The sequence below is a fragment of the Pleurodeles waltl genome, chromosome 8 (assembly GCF_031143425.1).
Source record: "Pleurodeles waltl isolate 20211129_DDA chromosome 8, aPleWal1.hap1.20221129, whole genome shotgun sequence".
Classification (NCBI taxonomy): domain Eukaryota; kingdom Metazoa; phylum Chordata; class Amphibia; order Caudata; family Salamandridae; genus Pleurodeles; species Pleurodeles waltl.
This window is the reverse complement of record NC_090447.1, coordinates 320,219,155-320,244,910: the sequence shown is the minus strand read 5'-3', so window position 1 is coordinate 320,244,910 and position 25,756 is coordinate 320,219,155. Positions and strand designations below refer to the sequence as shown.

At 44.9% G+C, this 25,756-nt stretch overlaps 1 protein-coding gene across 1 annotated transcript in view; it reads left to right on the top strand.

Moving 5' to 3' along the window:
• Nucleotides 1-25,756, top strand: part of F5 (coagulation factor V) — a 728,300-nt gene that overhangs the window by 593,174 nt on the left and 109,370 nt on the right. The gene's annotated exons all lie outside the window — the stretch shown is intronic.

Here is a 25,756-nt window from a genome sequence, read left to right as displayed (position 1 = left end):
GTGTCGTTGCAGGCCCAGCCACTGGGGCACAGTGCCATCCTCTATCACAGTGGCCGCCATCTTGGGGAGAAGGCCTCCTTGGCCCAGCTCAGTCTTCTTCAGGCCACTCACTGGTCTCCACAACACCCACAGGTCGAGACCACCACTGCCCAAGGCGCTCCCAGACCCAGAGCACTGTCACTCTGTTGCCTGTGGCCATTGATATGCCCCTCGTCTATCGCCACAGCCCTTGTCATCCATGGGCTGGTGGCCCATGCATTGCCGCTAAACTGCTTTTTACGGGGCCCGGGCAAAGCCTCGCTGCTCCAAGTGCAGATGTGGGCATCTGTAGGTTCGGCTGCAACCATGTGAATCTGGGGTACCAGTGCCTTCTGGATTTCTGACCGTCACACAACAGATTACTCAGGATAATGAAGGATAAGTTCCTTTCACTGCCAGAGCTGCTGCAGAACATGTTTAGTCAACCATCATGGCTGGCCACGCCTCCCTGTCCCAATCAAAACATATTTTGAATTCAAGTCGTAGTGTCTGGGACTCTGGTGTATTTTTATGTATAATATGCTACCTATAGATACCAATACTTTAGTACTTCACCTTTTATTAATATATTTGTGAAAATGAGTTCCAATATGCAGAAATGAACCTATCACTATTACACTTCCCCCCTCTAGCCACAGCCAACATTGGCCGTTTGGTATAGTGTTCTTAAAGGAGTTTGTATTGTGTAAGAAAACTCTGTTTGTTTTTGAAGGTAAAAGAGAGTGCTGAGAAAAGTCAATGGTCTGTGTCACCAAGATCACTCAGAAGGGGATCCCCCGCATGTCAGCAATGTAGGAGGGCTCCCAATACAAGGCAGAGTTCAATATATATTCTACCACACACAGCTTAGTATCAATCACACTGCAACCAAATGAAAAAGCATGTGCCTAGATGGGCTTGTTAGAATCAAAAGCTGGCTTTCAAAAGTAGTACAAATGTAAACAAATCACTTTAGCAAGCTGTTTTTTTATTTATTTTGTGTCTCCTGTACCAAGACGTGGCACATCTAAGGCTAAGACATAGGTACAACTGGTGATGCTAAGTTAGCTTGAGCAAGAAAACATAGTCAAGTGCGGCTAAACCGTTAGGATGGAGTAGCGTTGCCCGCTGCCAGCAGGAGCTGCTGCAAATCACAGATAAACAAACAAAAAGATAATAAACCATGTTTATTATCATTCCATTTGTTAAAGAGGCAGGGCATTGGGGATGACGAGATGAGGGGAGTGCACTGTGCACTCCCCTCACTGCGCATGTATGTTTGGCCGGCTGTCTCAGGGTTGCCAGACTGGAGAGAGCCTGCACAGGCTCCCAGTCTGTGCCCGAAAGGGCAGACACAATCTCAAATTCTTTGCCTCTCTTCCAGTACCATTAAGTAACTAAAGGGCACTTTTGCATCTACTTCTGGCAGTGTGTTACCATCCAGCACATAGTGTGCTCCCAAAACTCTGGTTCTTTAGCCCTTTAAATAAGAAACTATTTATTTTAAAAAGGGCCAAGTTATACCAATGTCATAGAACTGCTCTGAAAAATAGTAAACATTCCTTCAGTGACAGTAATTGTTCTTGCAACCGTGCTGTTGGATGGCTTATTTTGAGGTTTGACTGGCAGGCTGCCATTTGATGGAGCATTCCTTGTCCATCGGCCTTTGCAGTTCCTTGTCACTCAGCAGGGTAAGTCTGTATTATGTTGATGAGGACCGCCAATTCCATGGAGGCGGTCCGACCGCCCCAATCCTGGCAGCCCGACCACTAGATTATGACCCTGGCGGTCGGACCGCCAGGGGACCGCCGCCACCACCAGGATCATGTATCCCAGTGGGGTGACGATGGTCGGAGTTGTGGTCAGCCATGTCTGTGCTGATTTCAGCCATGAAAAGGCTGGCGGAAAGGCAGTGCTGGGGGACACATGGGGGCCCTGCACTGCTCATGACCATGTCGTGGGCAGTGCATTGTCCTCCCTGCCCAGCACGCTTGGAATGCGCACAGTCTGCTATGGCAGACAGTGCACATTCTGAGGGTGCTGGTGGCCCCCTCTGTGCGTCAGCATTGGCCTTGGCTCCCTGAGGAGCCAAGGCCAATGCCGCCGCACTGTTTCCACCGGGCTGACCAGCGGAAACCTCCTAATATGGAGGTTTCCCCCGCTCAGCCCAATGGAAACATCATAATAAGGCTGGTGGGAGACTGCAAGCTCCAAAGCAGTCTCCTCTCCATAGGGCTGGCGGGCCGACGGTCGGCCCACCAACCTCGTAATGAGGCTCTTAGTCTGGAGAATCCAATTGTCTCTAATTTTTAAGCATCTCAATAAGATATACATGTAATGTTTACCCTTACAGGAAGCACTATCTCCTGAATGAGTATATTCTCTCCTTATTTAACAAGGGTTTGTATGTATTTTAATTTGGGCCCGCATGAAACGACATTTGCTATCTTTCAACATGGGAGCATCAGGTAACATTTTCTCCTTGCACATGCTTTACTGGCTCTGGATCACCACAACATATGAAATCTGTTTTATTATTAACTATTATAGATGTTACCTCATTCCTTTAGTCCTGAAGAGACCCTTGTACCTCAAATAAGGGTCACAACCAAGCGGACTGCCAGTCTTTACAAATAGACTAATTTAATATCCTTAATGGTTGTTTGTTACAAACACATCAGCTTTACTGTATTCTTTTATTTCTGTAATTGACTTTCCTGTGGTTTTTACACTGGAGCAGGATGGACTGTTGTGCACCTTATTGATATGCTGTACTTGGGAAACATTTAAAGAGATAAGAGCTTTCTCTTGGTTTTATGTACAACTGTGGCGGTCTTATTTGTTGATGAAACTATTGCTATTACTTTTCTTTTGCATTCCTTGTATGAGGCTATTTAACCTCTTGATTGACTATTCTGTTTTAAATTATACTAATGAGAACCACTGTTGCATGATAAATCTTCATAGCAAGTTCGTGTGGGTGTAATGGTTGTAAGAAAAAAATAATTTCTGGAGAAAAATGAGCAAGGCTAGTATTCCATTCATTTTGATTAATAGTAATATTTTGAATCTGTATCTCATGGCATAATAATTTGCATACTGTTAAACATTAAAGACCTGATTTCCGTGAGCTCCATTAAAGTGCATGAAATTCAATGCAGTCTGTGGCATTATTCTTAGACCTTTTATTACAGAATCAGGATTTGTGGGCATTTACATCCACAGATGTAACATAATATTACAGAAAATCTGCTAGTGCTTTGGATTTTCTGCACTATTATGTTCTGTGGTATGAGTACTACTGCCCCCTGCCACCAGAAGTGAACTCAAGATTTGCCCCGATCAGAGGAAGGACCAAGGACTGCATCAGCACTCTCAAGCAGGGTAAAGGGGTGGCTATTTGAACTCTATGCATGTGGACCATTCTGTTCATGTCCTGAATTGCGGAAATGGGAGAGTAGGGAGGGTTGATGAGATTTCACACAATGGTGCATAATGGGTTTGAGAGGTACAGGGTGCAAGGCAAATAAATCAATCCTTTCATGTCCTTCAGACTTCATAGCCTGCGAGAGTACCCTTCCCCAGCAGTGTGCACCAGTGATCCAATTAAGGCTCTTCCCAGCACCATTAATTTTGCGAGCTTAGGTAACCTTGCATTACACAACAGCAGGGGGCAGAACTATGCACACCAAGTCCAATGAGTCAGGTATTCCCCTATCTGCTCATGTTACTTGTTGTGGGGGACTGATCTACCATAGATTAAGAACAGGTGAGACCAACCCATTCTCTGACCCATCCCCCACCCTACTCCCACTCCTCCAGGAAGAACACAGAGACCCAACATTTTCATTGGGAAAACATGAGTTATATTTATTAACAAAATGAGAAAAAGCATGGAATACTTTTTAATTTACGTAGATTAAAATGATCAAAATGTCACTCTAACGTGAAAGTATAAGGTTATCTTCAAATAATATTTCCATGAATCATAAACATTTTTAGCAGTAGTATATTTCAGTGTTCGATGGCATGTGTAGCTGCAGATACACATGCTGTGCACATCCCGCCATCTAGTGTTGGGCTCGGAGTGTTACAAGTTGTTTTTCTTCGAAGAAGTCTTTTCGAGTCACGAGATCGAGGGACTCCTCCCCTTTCGGCTCCATTGCGCATGGGCGTCGACTCTTTCTTAGATTGTTTTCTTTCCGCCATCGGGTTCGGACGTGTTCCTCTTCGCTCCGTGTTTCGGTTCAGAAAGTTAGTTAAATCTCGGAAAATTTGACGGTATTGTTTGCGGTCGGTATCGGGTTAGTTAACGCAGATCGACACCGAATTTTGAAGAGCTCCGGTGGCCCTTCGGGGTTTGGATTCCCCGGCGGGGCCTGGTCGGCCCGACCACGTGCATCTTCAAGGCTAATGGAACGGACCCCATTCCGCTTCTGCCCCGAATGCCACAACAAGTATCCTTACACAGATCAGCATCTGGTCTGTAATTTGTGTTTGTCTCCCAAACACAAAGAGGATACCTGCGTGGCCTGTCGAGCGTTTTGGTCGAGGAAAACGCTAAGAGACCGGAGAGCAAGAAGACTCCAAATTGCATCAGCGCCGTCAGGACACCAAGACTTGGAGGAAGAAGAAACCTTCTCCATCGCGGATTCGGACTCGGACGAGGTTGAAACCGAACAGACGCCGAAAACCCTGAGTAAGACGCCCCTGCCCAAGACTCACGGAAAAATCACTAAAGCCCAGGGGACGCCACTGCCAACAGGCCATGGCTTAACCCGGAAATTAGATGACCGCCCATCGGCACCGAAAAAGGGCACACATGTGTCGAAGTCATCCGACTCTGGTTGAGATACCGGCACAGAACAGACTCAACCCCGAGACACCGGGTCAGAGCAATTTCGACATCGAGAGAGCGGCACCGAAACAAGTCGGCACCGAGATATCGGAACACCGAAAGGCAAAAAAGTGTCTTCGTAGCCGAAAAAGACGGTCGAAAAGGTTTCGATACCGAAACATCCGGCCTCGGAGCTGAAACCAAGTTCCTACACCGAGGAACAGGGCCTGTCCTCACAGATGCAAGGACACAGATTCGGACAGGAGCTAGATGCAGGGGAGCTAGATTACACTCAAAGAAGGCTCCACATTCAGAAGGAGACAGGAAAAATCAGTACTCTCCCTCCAATCCGAATTAAAAGGAAACTTGCCTTCCAAGAGAAAGACAAGCAACCACAAGCAAAGGTGGCAAAACAAATAACTCCGCCACCATCACCACAGCGCTCACCACAACCATCACCGGTAGCCACTCCACCAATGATGCAGTCTCCAACTCATACAGGAATGAGTCAAGATGATCCTGATGCATGGGATCTTTATGATGCGCCAGTATCAGATAACAGTCCCGACTGTTATCCAGCGAGACCATCACCACCTGAGGACAGTACTGCCTACACACAGGTGGTGTCAAGAGCAGCCGCATTTCACAATGTCACCCTGCACGCAGAACCAATTGAAGATGACTTTTTGTTTAATACTCTGTCGTCCACACATAGCCAGTACCAGAGTCTCCCTATGTTACCGGGAATGCTGAAACACTCAAAGCAAGTGTTTCAAGAGCCTGTGAAAGGCAGGGCCATCACTCCAAGGGTGGAGAAAAAGTACAAACCTCCACCAACAGACCCTGTGTACATCACGCAGCAATTGACACCGGACTCAGTGGTAGTAGGGGCAGCTCGCAAAAGGGCGAACTCACACACCTCGGGAGATGCACCACCACCCGACAAGGAAAGTTGCAAGTTCGACGCAGCGGGGAAAAGGGTCGCGGCACAAGCAGCCAACCAATGGCGCATTGCAAATTCACAGGCCTTGCTGGCTAGATATGATAGAGCTCATTGGGACGAAATGCAACATTTCATAGAACATCTACCCAAAGAGTTCCAAAAGAGGGCACAACAAGTGGTGGAAGAAGGCCAAAGTATCTCTAACAACCAGATACGGTCGGCAATGGATGCAGCAGACACAGCTGCAAGGACTGTAAATACAGCAGTCACCATACGGAGACACGCATGGCTATGCACCTCAGGATTCAAGCCGGAAATTCAACAAGCGGTGCTGAATATGCCTTTTAACGGACAGCAGTTGTTTGGGCCGGAAGTGGACACTGTTATCGAGAAACTTAAAAAGGACACAGATACGGCTAAAGCCATGGGTGCACTCTACTCCCCACAGAGCAGAGGCACATTTCGGAAAACACAGTTTAGAGGGGGGTTTCGAGGACAAAACACAGAACCCTCAACCTCACAAACAAGACCCACATACCAGAGCCAGTATCAGAGGGGATGTTTTCATGGACAATACAGGGGTGGACAGTTCCCTAAAACTAGGGGAAAGTTCCAAGGTCCCAAAACCCCTCAAAATAAACAGCGACTTCAGTGTCACAAATCACCAACACATAACACCAGTGGGGGGGGAGACTAACAGATTTTCACAAGAACTGGGAGGAGATAACAACAGGCACGTGGGTCCTAGCCATTATCCAACATGGTTATTGCATAGAATTCCTACAATTCCCTCCAAATGTCCCACCGAAAACACACATGTCCAAACAACACATGGATTTATTACAACTGGAGGTCCAAGCGTTGTTGCAAAAAGATGCAATAGAACTCGCACCAAATCATCAGAAAGGAACGGGGGTTTACTCCCTGTACTTTCTCATACCCAAAAAAGACAAAACTCTTAGACCCATTTTAGATCTCAGAACACTAAACCTTTACATCAAATCAGATCACTTTCACATGGTAACACTTCAGGACGTAATCCCCTTGCTCAAATAACAAGACTACATGACAACATTAGACCTCAAGGATGCATATTTCCATATACCCATACATCCTTCGCACAGAAGATACTTAAGGTTTGTAATCCAAGGGGTACATTACCAGTTCAAAGTGTTGCCATTCAGAATAACAACAGCGCCAAGAGTCTTTACAAAATGCCTTGCCATAGTGGCAGCTCATTTCAGAAGACAGCAAATACATGTGTTTCCATATCTAGACGACTGGTTAATCAAAACCAATACGCAAGAACGGTGCTCACAACACACAAAATATGTTATAAAAACCCTTCACAAGTTAGGGTTCTCACTTAACTACCAGAAATCACACCTACAGCCGTGTCAAATACAACAGTATCTGGGAGCAACAATCAACACAAGAAAGGGGATTGCCACTCCAAGTCCACAAAGGGTACAGGCATTCCAAAACGTAATACAGACCATGCACCCAAACCAAAGGTTCCAGGTAAAATTTGTAATGAAACTGCTAGGCATGATGTCCTCATGCATAGCTATTGTCCCAAACGCAAGATTAAACATGCGGCCCTTACAACAGAGCCTAGCATCACAATAGTCACAAGCACAGGGTCAACTTCAAGATCTAGTGTTGATAGACCGCCAAACATACACCTCGCTTTTCTATAAATTTAAACCAAGGGTGGCCTTTCCAAGACCCAGTGCCTCAATACGTGATCACAACAGATGCCTCCATGGTAGGGTGGGGAGCACACCTCAACCAACACAGCATCCAGGGACAATGGGACACTCAACAGAGACAACTTCATATCAATCACTTAGAACTACTAGCAGTATTTCTAGCGTTGAAAGCATTTCAACCACTAATAACCCACAAACACATTCTTGTCAAAACAGACAACATGACAACAATGTATTATCTGAACAAATAAGGAGGGACACACTCGACACAATTGTGTCTCTTAGCTCAAAAGATATGGCATTGGGCGATTCACAACCACATTCGCCTAATAGTGCAGTTCATACCAGGAATCCAAAACCAGTTAGCCGACAATCTCTCTCGGGATCACCAACAGATCCACGAATGGGAAATTCATCCCCAGATACTACTAACTTGCTTCCAAAGGTGGGGAACACCGCAAATAGAACTATTTGCCACAGAAGAAAACACAAAATGCCAAAACTTCGTTTCCAGGTACCCACAAGTTCAATCTCAAGGCAATGCATTATGGATGAGTTGGTCAGGGATATTTGCATACGCTTTTCCCCCTCTCCCACTCCTTCCGTATCTAGTAAACAAATTGAGTCAAAACAAACTCAAACTAATATTGATAGCACCAACTTGGGCACGACAACCTTGGTACACAACACTGCTAGACCTATCAGTAGTACCTCATATCAAACTGCCAAACAGACCAGATCTGTTAACTCAACACAAACAGATCAGACACCCAAATCCAGCATCGCTCAATCTAGCAATGTGGCTCCTGAAATCTTAGAATTCGGGCATCTAGACCTTGCACAAGAATGCATGGAGGTTATAAAACAGGCTAGGAAACCAACCACAAGACATTGCTACGCAAATAAGTGGAAAAGATTTGTTTATTACTGCCATAATAATCACATTCAACTATTACACACATCTGCAAAAAACATTGTAAGCTATCTACTACACTTACAAAAGTCTAAGTTAGCTTTTTCATCCATAAAAATACATCTGACAGCAATTTCGGCGTATTTGCAAATTACGCATTCAACTTCATTATTCAGAATCCCAGTTATAAAAGCATTTATGGAGGGTCTGAAAAGGATTATTCCACCAAGAACACCACCAGTTCCTTTGTGGAACCTCAACATCGTATTAACACGACTCATGGGTCACCATTTGAACCCATGCATTCATGTGAAATACAGTACTTAACATGGAAAGTAGTATTTCTAATAGCTATCACATCTCTCAGAAGAGTAAGTGAGATACAAGCCTTTACCATACAAGAACCCTTTATACAAATACATAAACATAAAGTAGTTCTACGCACAAATCCTAAATTCTTACCTAAAGTCATATAACCGTTCCACTTAAATCAAACAGTGGAACTCCCAGTGTTCTTTCCAGAACCAGATTCTGTAGCTGAAAGAGCATTACATACATTAGACATCAAAAGGGCACTAATGTACTACATTGATAGAACCAAACAAATTTGCAAAACAAAACAATTGTTTGTTGCTTTCCAAAAACCTCATACAGGGAATCCAATATCCAAACAAGGCATTGCCAGGTGAATAGTTAAATGTATTCAACCCTGTTATATAAAAGCAAAAAGACAACTGCCTATTACACCAAAGGCACACTCCACTAGAAAGAAAGGTGCCACCATGGCCTTTTTAGGGAACATACCAATGACTGAAATATGTAAGGCAGCCACATGGTCTACGCCTCATACATTTACCAAGCATTACTGCGTGGATGTGTTAACAACACAGCAAGCCACAGTAGGACAAGCAGTATTAAGAACATTATTTCAAACAACTTCAACTCCTACAGGCTAAACCACCGCTTTTGGGGAGATAACTGCTTACTAGTCTATGCACAGCATGTGTATCTGCAGCTACACATGCCACCGAACGGAAATGTCACTTACCCAGTGTAGATCTGTTCGTGGCATGAGACGCTGCAGATTCACATGCGCCCTCCCACCTCCCCGGGAGCCTGTAGCCGTTCTAAGTTGCCAAGAAAATTGAACGTGTACATTTGTAAATTTACATACATACTTACTCCATTGCATGGGCACTATTACTATATACACGACTCCTACCTCACCCTCTGCGGGGAAAACAATCTAAGATGGAGTCGACGCCAATGCGCAATGGAGCCGAAAGGGGAGGAGTCCCTCGATCTCGTGACTCGAAAAGACTTCTTCGAAGAAAAACAACTTGTAACACTCCGAGCCCAACACTAGATGGCGGGATGTGCACAGCATGTGAATCCGCAGCGTCTCATGCCACGAACAGATGTACACTGTGTAAGTGACATTTTCCTTTTGAAGGCAGCATTGCGCCAGCCCAGGACCCATTTCAAGTTTTACAAAAATTGACCAGGCTTTGATATTTGACCACCCTTACCACCATTTGCATGATGTTTAGAAAAGTATTGCCTCAGAAGATTGAAAAAACATCTATGTGCCTGAATGCCCATTCCATTTGAACACTATTATTCTAGAGTTGATCCCTGGCATACATCTCTAGACACCTAGACCCAGATCCAACATCTCCCTCAGTCACTCCTTTATGCCTCTAGGGGCTACATAGTAGGCTACAAATAGGAGTCACAAGCATGTGTTCCCTCAAAAGTACAAACCCCTCTGTCACTTAAGCTGCTGGAGCAAAATTACTTGTGCATGGCATCAGCACGTTAAGCTGCGAGATGTAAAGCTCCCCAATATCATTACTAACCAACAGAAACAACACGAATCTCGCTACCAAAGGCAACCATGGCCACTGTCATTCTCCCTGCCCCACCAGAGCCACACTGGGTGCATGTGTGTCTCCAAGCGTGATAAATGGGCCTTCATCTTTGTGAAACATGCCAAGCCCTCATATTTTTTTGTGCAGGATGTCATCATCTCAAGGCCTCTCACCAAAGTAGCAAAATGTGAATATAACTTACTGACAGAAACATATTTATGGCACTCCTCTCCAACAGACTTTATAGTAACAACTGAAGCCATATTCTACATTGTTCCCCAGAGGTGCTATGGGCTTGTGCGCCACCTGAGGGACAATGGTATTACACAAGGGGGCACAGACACTTGTGCATCTTCTTCTGTAATACTGATATCGCTGGCACACATGTAGCGCAAGTGCCATAATGAGAGAGCATTTTCTCATTTGTATGGGGGTATACCCCCATGCAAATGAGGCATATCTTTGCCTCTGCGCTCATGTCGTATTACAGATGTGGGTGCAGAGGCAAACATGCCATTAGGAGGCACACTGAAAGTGTGCCAAAAATGATTTGAACACTTTCAGTGTGCCTTCTAAAGGTAGCACTTTTGGCAGGAGAATGGAAATCCAATGAAACCCTCAGACATCCCACTGCTTTTAGTTGCATTCACTCACTGCACCCACCTGCAAGGTGATCTCTAATCCCCCTTAAAAGTGCAGGCAGGTTGCCACAGCTGCTCCAATTTTAAATTGAATGTGCTGCCTCCACTGCAGGGAAAGTTAGTGGATGCCTTGGGGACAGTGCATTTTCTTAATGGCACACTTTCCTTTTTTGCGCACGATGCACCTTTTGAAAGATGTGCTGTGATGCAAACAAACAAAATGTGCCATATTCATAATACAGCCCCTGGGTGGGAATGAACTCTCAGCTGAGAGCAGGGGGGCACTAATGCAGAAGATAAGGCACCTATTATTGTCATAAGCAGATAATTAAGCGCCAAACAATATTGGGATGGAACAAAATCAAAAGAAATGGTTGAGGATTCCGGGAGAAAGTTAAATGGAACTATCGTTACATAAGAAACAGCCTAGTTAAGCTATGGGCCTCTTCCAAATATGGCCCTGATGGTGTTCAGATCTCTGAGCTGGGCATGGGATATATTTATTGGAGCATACTTCATATTCCAACTACAATGGGTTGTAAATAGATGTTGAAATAGTAAAATACCAGTACTTGGGACCTTTCTGGTGACAAAAGCTGCCAGCAAGACTTGGCGCATCTTACAAGTCAATGCACTACAAAACCAAGGTCAGCCACTAGCCCATGCAAGAGGTGGTATCTAGGAACCCCAACCACAAAATAAGACATGATGACACAGCCACAGTGGGAACCCAGACATTGCAGGGAGAGATTGAACTTAAACAATGAACAGTCAGTTACAGGGACTGGTATGGATATGAGATTGTATAGCCATATAGTAGGCCTGATCAAAGTGAAGTTGAGTGAAGCATAGCCAGTGGAAGCAAGGCCACCTGACAGACTGAGCCACAGCTACTGGGAACGGATGACCAACTTACATACATTAATGACAATGTAAAGTAAACATGACTTCTTTAAGATTAGGATCATTGAAGGGTGTTGTGGTTCACAGGGCTGCAGAAGTACTGATAGTACTGTTCCCTACTGACGAGACATACCTCCTCATGGAGATTTGCAACCTGAGCTTTCGACTATTAAGCTATTGATGCCTTTCAAAAATGCCCTGACTGACTAGGTCCTGGCTGTTTGGTCTAAGCCATTTTCGACCCCAGCTGTGAGCCGCATCTTTGAAAGGCATCACAGGTCAGTGCCAGGTGATCCTAAATGTTTGACACAACATCCAGCCCTGGAGAGCCTTGTGGTGGAGTCCTCCACGACCAAAGTAAACCCACATCCGTTTCCTATTTCTCCTCTTGACAGGTTGTAAAAAAAAAGAGTTGATGCTGTGGGGAAAATTATTTTTCTGTGCCTAGTTTAGCATTACGACCTCTGAATGCAGTTTATCTCTTTGGTTATTACGCTCATGCCCCTTGAGGCCCTGGTGCACAAATTGCTGCAGATCTTGCCAGAAGTCATATGCAGGGCTGTTTCTCAGACCGTAAATGATGGTTGATACTGCTACAGACCACTGCCTACTCTGAAAAAATGAGAAGAAAACTTGTCATTTTTATTTTTGAAATGATTCCCGTTCTCCTTTAAGGAAAACGGGCTGCATGAAAAAAACTGCTTTATTGAAAAAGCAGTCGCAGACATTGTGGTCTGCTGACTCCAGCAGGCCACCAGCCCTGTGAGTGCAGCCATTCACAAATGGGTCTCAAATTGTGACCTGCCTCATGAATATTAATGAGGCAGGTCCCTTGCAACCTATTTGAGAATCACAAACAGTGTGGTTCACACTGTTGATCATTTTGTTTTGCGACTCGCAATTTGCGATTTGCAAACAAATTTCAAATTTCTAGTTGAAGAACAAAAGCTCATACATTTGGGCCTAAGTGCTTTGCTCAATGTCAGTTTCCAATATGAGTTCCATTTAAGGTTCCTGCTCGCTTGTTATTGTGCCTCTCCTTGATTCTCACCAATAATGTGGGAGGTTGAGGTTAGCTTAAATTTGCAGTCTTTAAATGAGCGGTTGCATGATGCATTGTGACTTAACAACGAGGAATAATGTAGATGACCAACTCGTGCATGGATCTGTGTGTGTGTGGGTTGGTGTGTCTGTGTCACTTTAAAAAATGTAACCAATGGACACTCACAACATTTAGTTAACTGTAATTTCACTTATAATATGAAAATCCAAAATCTGTAAATGCATCTGAAGTTATGTGTCATACTTAAAACTGAAATAAATTGCCTAGCCCACTTATCCAAGTTCAGAGCCAAGGCTGTGTCATCAAATGTACATGGGTTCTATGGCAAATTTAAAAGTCATATGGTATTCCCAGTCCTGGAAGCTTTTGACACTGAAGTAATAAAACTGATGCTGTGCTCCAACACCAAAAAATGCCTTTCCCACAGAACAAATAGGCTTTAGCAAAACAATGTGAGTCTCACAGAAAAGCAGAAATGCCCTTTATTAATGAAATTATGAATGCAGAACATGCAGATGTTTTCACTGTCCTAACAAATCTGCTTGATATATAGTTCCATGTATCAGGTAGACAAGCATAGATGTCAGAAACCAAGCCAGAGAAATATTCTAAGCGTGCTGAGTATGACAATCCAAACATTGGTAGGTTTTAAAGGGGCTGTGATCTGCATTGTAGACTTTCCACATGTCTGGACCTTCAGACGCACTAAAATAGATACAGTAGAGATGTGTGATTTCCGAAAGAGGTCCGATTCAAAACTTACAGATGTATGCAGCAAATATGTCCTCATGCACACAAAGCAAGACATGTTCATGTTCTCTCAAAAGAATCTGTTGGAGCACAGCAGTTTTTGATTTGCATATGTGAGGTCTCCATCTAGTGTGTTATGGGCAAAAACAATGGAATGGAATGTGGCTGAGATTAATTCAAGCAGTCCCTCCATCACCTTGTTGTTTGTTGCAGTAGATGCCCTAAGTGCACATGTAGGTCTTGTGCTCACTGGCCCAAAGGATTCAAACTACAGCTCACTTATTAGCCCTAAGTAAATGGAAACTGGCCTTGGGTTACTTGCTTTCCTGTCTGGAAGGGCCTGGCTTAGGTACTACTTTTCTTTTTGGACCAGACCAATTTGCATATGGCAAGTCTCTGTCCATATTGGCATAGTAGGCAAAAACATTGTTTTCAAGTCTTGGTACCCACAGCTTTGGTTCTATTTTGTGAGATCTGTTGTTTCCAATATAAAACATATACTTAAAGTAGACTTTGGGTTAGCTCTTTGTTTGTAATTGGGTGGCTTTATTGTCGAGCTCAGTTGTCTGCTCTTGATTTGATTAATGCTGTCCCTATTCTTGTGTGTGTGTGTCCCTCAAAGAACTTTTAAGTTTCTCAGTGTCTGTCTGTCTGGGTGATTTGTATCCTTCCACTGCAAACTTGGCATGATTATTTTTTTTTTATTTTGGATACATCACTCCATGAGAGTTGTTTCTTTGCTTTCTCTCCCCTTCTTTTTCTATGCGTCCCCTTTGTGCACTTTTTTTTCTCTCCCTCCCTGCTGCCCACACATCTCCATATGCACTGCCAATTCTGCTCCTGAGGTGGAAAGTGCTGCCAAGCCACTCATTTTGTTTTTTCTACTTCATTCACTTGGTTTTCTCTGTGTTCAGTGTTTAATTTACTGTTCTAAAATGGCCGTCTGACATATTAGAACAGAAAATTAAAAATGACTGATATATATCAGGAGGTAGGCTCCCAAATCGGCAGCAATCTTTGAATTGGATTTCTTTATTAGAAAACCTATTGCAAGATTGGTGGCCTTGCATGTGACAAGTGATATAATTCAATTGGTAAAGAGCATTTGCAAAGCCAGTAGCTTGTCTCTTTAAAGCAAAAACCTGTTGGCTTTGCCAGTGTTTATTTTTCCTCTTTGTGCCTCTAGAAACACTGACGAACCACAAGCAAATTAGTCCTGCCCACCCCAAAGCGATAATCCTCAGTGTCGTGTGTGCCATATTTTAAGCATCTTCAGTGTAATAAAGTACTAAGTTGGATCGATCTTCCATCTTTGTCCCCTTCTATAAGGGCACCTTGTTGCACTTAACATTGGTTACATCTCCGAGTTTCTGAGCTGTGCCATCTGCACCTCATGCATTTATGCGTAGATTTTCCTAGTTAATATATGCAGTGTAGACAGTGTCATTTAGGACAAATGAGTGCATGGCTCCATTGTGAATTCTACACATGGGTGATGCACCTAAAGGTCGTTACAGAAATTACATTTGACCATAATGTCATGGTCAAAATATTGAGACTATAAAAATATGGTGGTGCAAAATATCGGCGGTAAATATTGTATTTTTTTTGCTGTTTTACTATACCATTGAAGTTTAATACCAGTGTATGCACTTCCCACCAGTGGTTGTTAGACTCAGGTGAGAATAATAAATATCCCCCTGCCTAATATATACATGCACTTTCCCCAGCATTTGTGGGACTGGAGTTAGAATAGTAAATGTGCACCCTATAAAATGTGCACTTTCTCCAATGTTCTCCAACTGGTGTTAGAATAGTATTTTGGTGCCACCCCCCTGCCAATATATACACCTTCCCCCTAGTTTATTGGACTGGGGTTTCAATATTAAATTTTCCTTCCTCCAAAAATATCTCCTCTTTCACAAATACAAATGTTTGCTAATTGTAGTACAATAGTAAATCAGTTCTCCCATGTATGCTCTTTCACCAATGTTTGTTGAACTGGAGATAAAATAGTAAATCTGACCCCCATGAGTATACACTTTTCCAAATGTTTGTTACATTGGAGTTAGTACAGTAATTCTGACCTCCCATGTATGTACTTTACGCAATGTTTGCTAAACGTAAGTTACTTGAGTTATATGAGTTAGAATAGTAAATATGACCCCTCCTCCATGGTTTAAATTGTACCCAATTTTTGTTAGGGTGGGAATAGTAATTTCCTGAAGGCATAATAGCCCCCTAGGGGTGCGCCGCCCCATAGAATGTCTGCAGTGCTTCAGTAATGTAATGTGAGAGTTTTCACATTTCTGTTTTTCACATTTCTGTTATAAAAGCTTAAGCGGGGGAAATTATTGTCTCGGCAAAAAAACCATAAAGATGATAATATTCCAGAAGATCTGGCATGGCCAGAATTAAACATCCTGACATGAAAATACATGGGAAAGACAGGAGACGGAGTGGAAAGGCCCTTTACACATGTTCTGTTCTGGCAATTAAGTTAATCATGCAGCAGTAAATCTGGGCTCTCTCCTTCTTTGCGTTAAGGCTTTCAGATTACAGAGTGGGTATTTTAGAGAAGCATTTACGGGCGATGTATATACTACCCTAAATTTAAACTACACACAAACAGAAATTAGCCATTGCAACATATAGCTCATTACTTCAGAAGAGCTATATTATGAATGCACTTATAAGAAATAATCATATTGTGAAAGGTGCACTGTCTGTGCCGGCTACTAGTTCTGTTTTTGTCGAAGCTAATGTTTGTGTATGTTGAAATAAATAGTAAAATATTTTGAATACATTAGTTAATGATTTTGTTATTAGTTGTTCAACAGTACTTTAAAATTAAAATCATCCACCCTCACTAGCATTATAATTATCTCATTTTAAAAATGCCATTAGAGGTTTGTTTATTAATTAATTATATTAATCTTTACACTTTCAAAATTAAGCTAAAATTACATTTTATTTCAATTTCATTCGAAGTGTGCTAATAAATGTAAAGAATTAAATTTACCATTAATTATACTTATTTTGTTACCTTAAAAGGTATATATATTTTACATTTAGAATTATTTTAATTTCATTTAGATAAATTCCTATGGGGTGCTAGTATTATTGCATACTCCATTGTTTTCCATGGGAGCGTGTTGCATTACCATTGTTTGTTCATGTGTGGTGCTTGATTTACACCATGGCTGAGCTGGAATGTACGTAAAACTGTTTTGGCACTATTAGCTCTGTAGTAGAATTAGAAGTGTATTTTATGAATTACAATTATCTTGCTCTTATGTGGGCATGCATTTTGTATTAACATACCTCTCCCTAAATCCATCCTTAAATTTCCCTTAACCTTCCATGTTTTGTAGTAATTATTCCCAATTTTCCCACCACTTCTCATCTCCCTCCCCATTTACTACTAAGCCCTATACTTGTGTGTGTAGAGACCTCCATCACCGAGATGGATATCTCTGTATAGAAAAGACATGTGAGGTGGAGATCTGTGGCATAGGTTTATAAATGGCATTTTGTAATACATTAAATATTACCATTAGAGCAATCAAAAATGCCTTCTGTGAATTCAGTCCATAAGGTTAATATCATACAAAATATGCTCCCTGCAAACTACTTAGATCATTTGAGAGCAGTTTATAACTTAACTTACATTTTTCTGTAACATATAGTCATTGGCTTTCTGAGGAACAGGTGTATAACTTCTAAAAATACAAGTTTCTTATTAGGTTTTGAGTGGATGCTGCATTAATGTCTTTTATAAACGTATGCACTAACATCAGGCAATAAAAAACCATACACCAATATATGAATCTACAGTCACCCACATCTGCCTGTGTTTGCATATGCCCGTACGTGTGTTGACTGACTGCATATGTGTCTATGTGTTTTGTGTGTGTGTTTGTGTGCATACACAATTTGAAATTGTATGTATGTGGATATACCTATGTTCTTTGCTTGTTCATTCAAACTTACCACATCACAACATAAGTCATTACAGCAACAAAAAATAATAATATCTAAAATGAGCCAGACTGCTTTGCCAGAGCTTGTTAACAATGTACACAATAAAGCATGTGCCACATTTAAGGAATTTAACATGTAAATCATTTGACTTCATAGGTCTATAATATATAAAAGTACCAGGGAAAACCAGGGTATCTGGGATAAACATCTCAAACATGGCAGAGCGTAGAACAAATGAAAGGAAACTGAGAAATACGTTAGTATGTGATTATGCTTTGAGAGCGAATGCAAAGAATAAACAGCTAAATTCACAAAATATGCAATAAAATGTAAAGCAATCAATATAGCAGTTAGATAGCTGCAACATTCCTTTGAACAGTGGCAGCCTGTAATGTGACTGTGCACTGGGGTGCTCACTACCACACATCCATTTACAAGTGCATGCACGTACACCCTCCATTAACAAGCACATATATATGCCCATGCTCATTTAAAGCATGAACTTAATAATACACATACATTCATACATAAACAGACACACCCAACATTCAGCAAACACTTACTGGGCCACATTGGGTGGAGAAGCAGAAAGGCCTTGTGATTTCTGAAGGGTTGTGGGGAAGGAAGGGATAGACCAAAGATCCTGACAACTCTTCTCTTTGGCTGACCTTGTCCTGAGTCAGCCAGTGAGAGGAGGACCTCCCCTTACTCGTCACAAATTGAGATGGGGTTAGGGAGAGTTGCTGACCTTCCTCATTCTGTGGCGAGACATCTCTGATAAATCGCCAGCCCTGGGCACTTCAGGGTTTAAAACTGAACCATGCAGGTCTGAATCAATCATTGAGACTTTTCTGGGCCGATAAGGTCACACCCTCAGGGCTGTGATATCTTCAGCCTGGCAAACCGTGACTCAGGCAGCAAGGCATTTGCATATTAGCGCAGTTAAAGCATCTGGCTGCCTGACCCTCACATGTTGAGTGTCTGTCAGGCTGGCTTTGCTCGGCCTGACCGACACTCATCATTTTGTTTTGTAAACATATTTTTATTGCATTTTCAGGTGTTTAATTATCATGCTATCATGGTACGATACAACATATATCAGCCATTTTTGATTCAATACAATAGTTCAACTCATTCCATACAATTCTGATTCCCTACTAAACTGGGACCATAGGGTCTCACCAAACTTCCCCCCTCCTTACCCAGCCCAACTTCTCCCTCCCCCCCTTAGTGAGTCAAACTTTGTTGCGGGATGAGCATTGTGCGTAGAGGTCAGATGTGTTCGTCCTCTTCTAATGTGTGGTAGTGTCAGGTTCCTATCAGTAAAAATGTCCGCCAACAGAAGGGGCCACGGTTATGTCCCTACTTTCTGTCATTCGGTCATAGGGCCAAGTCAGTCAGGGAATCTTCCTCCAAAGCCTCCATTACCAACTCCCATCCCTGTGCTATATCTGGTGGCCGCATCCCTCTTTTGACCTCTCTGAGAAGAACGTCCCCCTCGCTCCTAGGCCATTTTTTCCATTCCCTTTTCCATTGTGATATCCTTGGTCCCGTCTGCTTTTCCCAGGTCATTGCTATTTTCCTTTTAGTTAACACGTATGCCAAGTCCTGAAAGTTGCTAGTTACTTTCGTCTTGGGCATATGTGAAATCCACCCGAGTAAGCAATGGCCTATTGTACAGGGGTTCTTCTTGTCTATTGCTCTTGCCACTGACTGTGTCACCGCCTCCCAGAACGTTCCTAAAATTGGGCAATCCCAAAACATGTGCCTGAATTCTGCTCCCAGCAACCCGCACCTAAGGCAATTCGCTCCGTCCATTCCAAAGTACTTGTTGATCTGACCAGGGGTTAAATAAGCCTGATGCAGCACATAAAAGTTAATGAGCTTAAATCTAGCATTTCTAGTCATCTTGGGGAAGCCCTGCAATATGTGCTCCCATGCTTTGTCAGGAATATCGGTGCCCAGATCTCCCTATATTTGAGTCTAAGTTGGGTCAATGGAAGGGTCTTATCTGCCCGGATCCTGCCATATAAATTTGTCACCTCTTTGAGCCTACCAGCGGAAGCCACCCGGTAAGTACAAATTGTCTGCGTTAGGGGTTCTCTCAATCCCTCCCGCCAGTGCCGCCGAATGCTAGCCGTAGAGTAGAAAATGACCCCTCGGTAAATCAAACTCCACTCTAAGGTCTCAAATGTTGTCATTGTCCCCTCCGGAAACAGAGCTCCCACTGTCCGAATCCCCGCCGCGACCCAGGTTTGGAGCCCCTCCCAGCCACCCCGATGGGGCAGTGCCAGTAAGGACAACAGAGGCAGCTCCGGGGAGAAGGAGGTCTTTATCTTAATTTTACGTAAACAGCTTGTCCAGCATTGAATCAAAACCTTAAATTAAGGTGTGTCCCCCATCCTGCTGCCCCGGGTCCCCAACAACACCTCCATTAACCTTGCCCATGGAGGAGTAAATGGTTTCACTATTGCCTCTGGGTCCATTCTGCTTGCTATCCACTGTGTAAGCCATTGGAGCTGTGCTGCAAAGTAATAAGCTTCAAAGTAGGGGACCGCCAGCCCTCCATCCGTGGACTGCCTCTGGGGTTTGGCCAATGCCACTCTCCTTCGTCTGCTACCCCACAGGATTGCTATGATCATTGTCTCCAAATCCTTAAAGGTTGCCCTGGGTATCCCCACCGGTAAGACTGTAAAGTGATATAGTAGCTTAGGCAGGACTATCATTTTTAGAAGCACTACCCTACCTGCTACAGCCAATAGCAATGTTTGCAAAAAAGCCATAATAGACCTGATGGATTGCAGTGTTCTCCCTACATTCCCCTCCGGGATGTTCTGCGGGTCATGGTACACCTTAACTCCTAGATAAGAAAGGCATCACAGCTCCCACTAGACCATATCGAGCCCACGTAGGGGGCGCGGTCGCTGGCCCCAGCGGGAACAACCTGGTTTTCACCCAGTTTACTCCCAGTCTTGAATGTGTCCCAAGCTGAGAAAGCATTAGCTGTGCCCGAAGCAGGTCTCTTTGCATATCCCCCCCAAAAATCAATAGGTCGTCGGCATACAAGGCAATTTGGTGTCTCCCCCTCCTGCTCTTACACCCTGGCCTCCTCCCCCACCTCACGTCACGGCCGCCAGCGGCTCCATCGCCAACGCAAAGAGCAACGGAGACAGAGGACAGCCCTGTCTAGTACCTCGTTGCACAGCATAGCTCTCTGATATTATCCGTCCGGTGCGCACTCTGGCTGTAGGTTTGTTATATAATAGCCGCACCCATGCAATATATTCAGGACCCAGACCCAGCCTGGCCATCACTGCATAAAGGAACTCCCACTCTAGGCTGTCAAATGCCTTCTCAATATCTACTGCCATCACCCCAGGCGCCTTATCATCCTGCGCAGGGTCCCTCAAGACTACTAACAACCGGCGTATATTATTCGCTGTATTCCGCCCTGGCTGATCTGGGTGTATCAATTTTGTCATATGTGGGAGGAGCCTTGTTGCCAAAATCTTACTGAGTATCTTGTAGTCCAAATTTAACATGGATAAAGGTCTGTAAGTGCCGCATTCCGTACGATTTTTACCAGGTTTTAGCAGCGGCACCACTATCGCCTCTCGTGCTGTTGCCGGTAGTATTCCCTGCTCCTGAGCTGCCTTATAGAGGGTCTCCAGCCTTGGAGTCAGTAGATCTGCGTATGTAGCATAAAACTCCAATGGTAAACCATCCGTCCCCGGTGTCTTCCCCTGAGCTAACTCCTTGAAGGCCCCTTTGATTTCCTACTCGGTAATGGCCTCTCCCAACTGCCCTGCTGTGTTAGGGGTCAGCGGTGTGAGCTGCATCTGGGCCGAATAGGCCTCTATGGACTCCCTTTCACATTGGAGGGTACTTTTATATAATCGCTCATAGTAGATGAGGAAATGCACATTTATTTGTTCCTGTCCATATATGCAATCCTCCCGGTCGGTTTTCATTTCTAGTATGGTTGAGCCTCTCTGGACGGCGATACCACCCATGCCAGCATCCGGCCTGCTTTGTCACTCTCCCCATGGGCTCTAGTGATATAATTCCTATAGTCGAAGCAGCGTAGACGTCCCATACACTCTGCTACTGTTTCTTTAAGCTCTAGTATGGTGTGCTGTAAGTTTGGGTCCTCCGGCCTACTCTTTTCCAACTCTCTCAGTTTACACTCCGCCTCCATGGTGTCTCTAAGTAGTGTTCTTTGTACTCCCACCGCTCCCGCTATACACCTTCCTCTCATCACCAACTTAAAGGCATCCCATTCTATCAAAGAACTGCTGGTTGTGGCCTCATTATTGATAAAAAAGTTGAGTAATGTGCTGTTTAATCTCTCCCTGATATTGTACATCCTCCAATGCTTCTGGTTTCAGTTTCCATGTAGGGATGCGGGGGAGGGGCAAGCCCCACTTCAGAGATAACAAGAGTGGGTTATGATCTGAGATAGTGCGAGCCAAGTATTCAGCATTGTGTATATGTTGGAATACATCCGGTGTGCACAAGAATGCATCTAGCCGGACATGTAGATCATGTAAATAAGAGAAATACCAGTAGTCCCTGTCGTCTGGGTGTAACCTTCGCCACGCATCTACCAGACCCCAGTGTGACTGCCAGGAGGATGTAAACTGATGTGCCGCCCTAGATAGTGGAGAATCGTGCAAAGGGGGGTGTGGCCGGTCTTTGGCGGGGTTTGCCACGCAGTTAAAGTTCCCTCCCCCCCCCGAACCAAGGAATTTTGCAGGCATGTGGCCAGGAGGCCTGATAGGCATGTAAAGAATGCACCCTGTTCCGAGTTCGTTGCATACACATTAATCATTGCTAACTCCCTGCCCTCCATTCTCCCCTGTATCGCCACAAATCGCCCCACCGGGTCACTAAGACTATCTATTAACTGGAATGGGACCCCAGCCCGTATCCAAATCAAGGTTCCTCTAGCAAAAGCAGAATATGTAGTATAGTATACTTGGCCCCTCCACCGTTTCTGTATGGCTTTCCCCTCTGCTTGTGTTAAGTGCATTTCCTGGAGCATTGCTACCTGGATCCCCCTCCTCTGTAAGTATGAAAAAACCTAGTACCTCTTGACCATCGTATGCATGCCCCGGACATTCCACGAAATAATCTAATGTAGCCATAACATTCTGTCGTCCGTAGATGTTCCTGCACCCCACTCAGTACCATAATCAGCAATAAACATATCCACCCGTGCCGTTTCTCTGGCTCCATTTCTACCAATCCCTGTGACTCACATCTCCCAGTAATCATAACCCAACAGTTAACTTCCCAACTCCCCATCCTCAGGACAAAAGCTTGAACTACTCTCATCCAAACCAAAACAGTTATTTCAGCTTGTCTATCGAAACTGGGGGCGGTCCTCAAGTTCTTGGAGAGGAGTATACCACTTTGCCTGTCTCTCCCCACCCCCCGGTCTGTTAAGCCTAAGTTTGTGGGTCCACTCCCCCTCCTGCAGGTTCGGCCTTCTTCAGCTATGCTGTCAGCCTCTGCGGGGGAGAGAATATTTGCTGTATGATTCTTGGCAGCCATTCAGTGTCCGTGCAGGGCCCTCTAATTAAGTCCAGGGCTGTGAGGGTCAGATGATGCAGTCCGACGTCCCAGGAGTCACCTCTGGTCCTGGCTCATTTGATGCGTGCGACGCTTCTGAGTCCAGACCTGATCCTGAATGTTCCAGTTCCTCATCTGCCCTGAGGTAAGAGCTGAGTCCTGATCTGCTCAGCGATACCACTGCCTCCATTCCCTTCTGACTTTCTTTTTGCATCTCTTTATTGGAGTGACTCCTCAATTTGCAATTCCTGCTATGCCTGGTTCCCCTTTGGGGTTGTGGTTGCGGGCCCTCAGCCAGACGGTCCTTCTCTGATGACGATGCCTGAGAGCTAATCCACTGCCATATTTCATCAGCTCTGGTAAAGAACTGTGTGTCCTCCTTAGCCACTACTCTAAGTCTTTCAGGAAACAGCATCCCGTATTGAATCCCTTATTGGCGCAATTTCTGTTTAGCGTCTCGAAAAGTGGTCCTCTGTTTCTGTACTTCCCTTGAGAAGTCGGGAAAGATACGGATCGTATGATTGTCTATCATGTGGTCCCCATTCTTCCTGCTTTGGTTCAGCAAATAGTCTCTGTCCCTGTAATGCAGCAACCAAGCTACAACCATACTTGGAGGAGCCCCCAGTGGTGGAGGGCCCACCGGGATCCTATGCTCCCTCTCAAGCACAAAAAAAGGAGAGAGTCCATCTTCTGCCACTTCCTCTTTAAGCCATTGCTCCAGAAACTCCACCATGTTATTCTTATCGATGTGTTCAGGTAAGCCAATCACACGGATATTATTTCGCCGGAAACTATTTTCGGCGTCTTCTGCACGTAGTTCCAGGTCACGGATTCGCTTCACCATCCGTTGCGTGATCTTAGTTGTGTCCCTAACCTCAGGTAGGAGTTCTTGGACTTGTTTTTCTGTGGTGGATACTTTTTCGGCCAGGCGGCGGTGGTAATCTCTGAGTATTGTTAAATCAGTGGCCAGGGCATCAATTATCCCGTCCAAGGCTTCACGAAATGCTGTTATGGCTTGAAGTACATCCTCAAGAGTGGGGTCTCCAGTCTTTTCCACAGGATGGATAATCTTAGTTCCCTGCAGGCCTGCCATTGCGTCCGCAGCAGTTCCTTCCTTCTCCTCTGTATCCTTCCTGCGACCAGCTTTCCCCTTTTCTCGGACCCTGCTGCTATGTCCTATGATACTAGAGGGTGAGTGCAACAGTCCCCCTCCTCGTTAATGTCTCCCCTAGCCCTCTTCCTCTCCTGCTCGCAGAAGATATCCGGTCACCTCACCTCTTATCGTGTGATCTGCAGATTCGTCCACTTGGGTGTAGTGGGGGCTGGTTTGCTTCGTGCCACCACGGCCTTCCCAGATCCACGCCCCAGCCTGCCCACGTTACCGCTGGAAGTCCCTGTCGCTTCGGGTTTTGAGGTGTGGTCTGTATTTGGAAGCTCATCCCCAATGTGGGGGTACCTTCTGTGCCACCTTCTCTCTCCTACAAATTGCCTCCTTGTTCTGTTATAGTAGAGGGTTATGGTTCGCTTTCTATCTCCATGCAGGGCTCCTTCTCCTGGTCCCTATCCGGGTCAGAACCCCAACGGTCCTCTCTCCAGGGCTCTGGTCACCCTCTTGGGCCCTTCGCAGTACTCACAAGTCTGGTGCGGCTGGGCAGGCCACGTATCGCCTCTATGAAACTGCTGCACCTCTACTGTCAGTCCGCTGTCTTTTCCGGGGAGGCCCCGCTCTGTACCGCCCGGGGCCATGGGCCCCCTCTCCTTTCTGCCACCCTAGTTGTCCTTTTTGCAAAGCCAGAGCCCTGACCCACCTCCCCCCCACCAGAGGGTCAATCGCTGCCTCTCAGGAGTTCCACTGCCCTCGGACCGTGCCCCCGCCATGCGTGTCTGCTCACCGGTTCTTCCGGCTCTCCGCACGGTGCGGAGCCCTTCACTAGCTCTGGTCGGCCTTTGCTCCCCGACTCACTCCTCGTGTTCTCTTTGATGCTCTGCAGGGAGCTGGGCAGTTTCAGGCCGCACTGTCCGCAGCAGGGGCCATCAGCTCGGGCCTTCTGGACGAGGCCACCATCTTGTGCTCAGTGCGGTCTCCGGCCGCCCTGCCAGACCAGCCCTGAACCCAGGGCACTGCGGGTTTCTATTGCCTCGCTACTGGTATGGGGTACCCCCTGCACCTCTGGCTACGTGCCAGTGGGGACTGGGCTCTGGGAGTCAGGATGCAACGGGGTGGGGGATTACAGGTGGGAGCCTCACGGAGAGACTTCTTCCACCATCGGCATCTGGCCATGCCCCCCCTGACTGACACTCATCATGCTTGATAAAGGGAGGTGGGGCCCCTCTGCCATTAACATTGACCTTTTTATTCCTTTGAACTCACCAATGTTGAACACCATTTGTGTACCCATTATCACATATATGAAAGGAAAATTGAATAACTATGAGCAGCAAACCACTTCTTCCATCACAACCATTGGTTGATTCTATCATGTCAAGAGGTAATCCATGGACACAGTCCTTTTCAGTTATTTTTTATGACTTATTTATTTGGTTTTG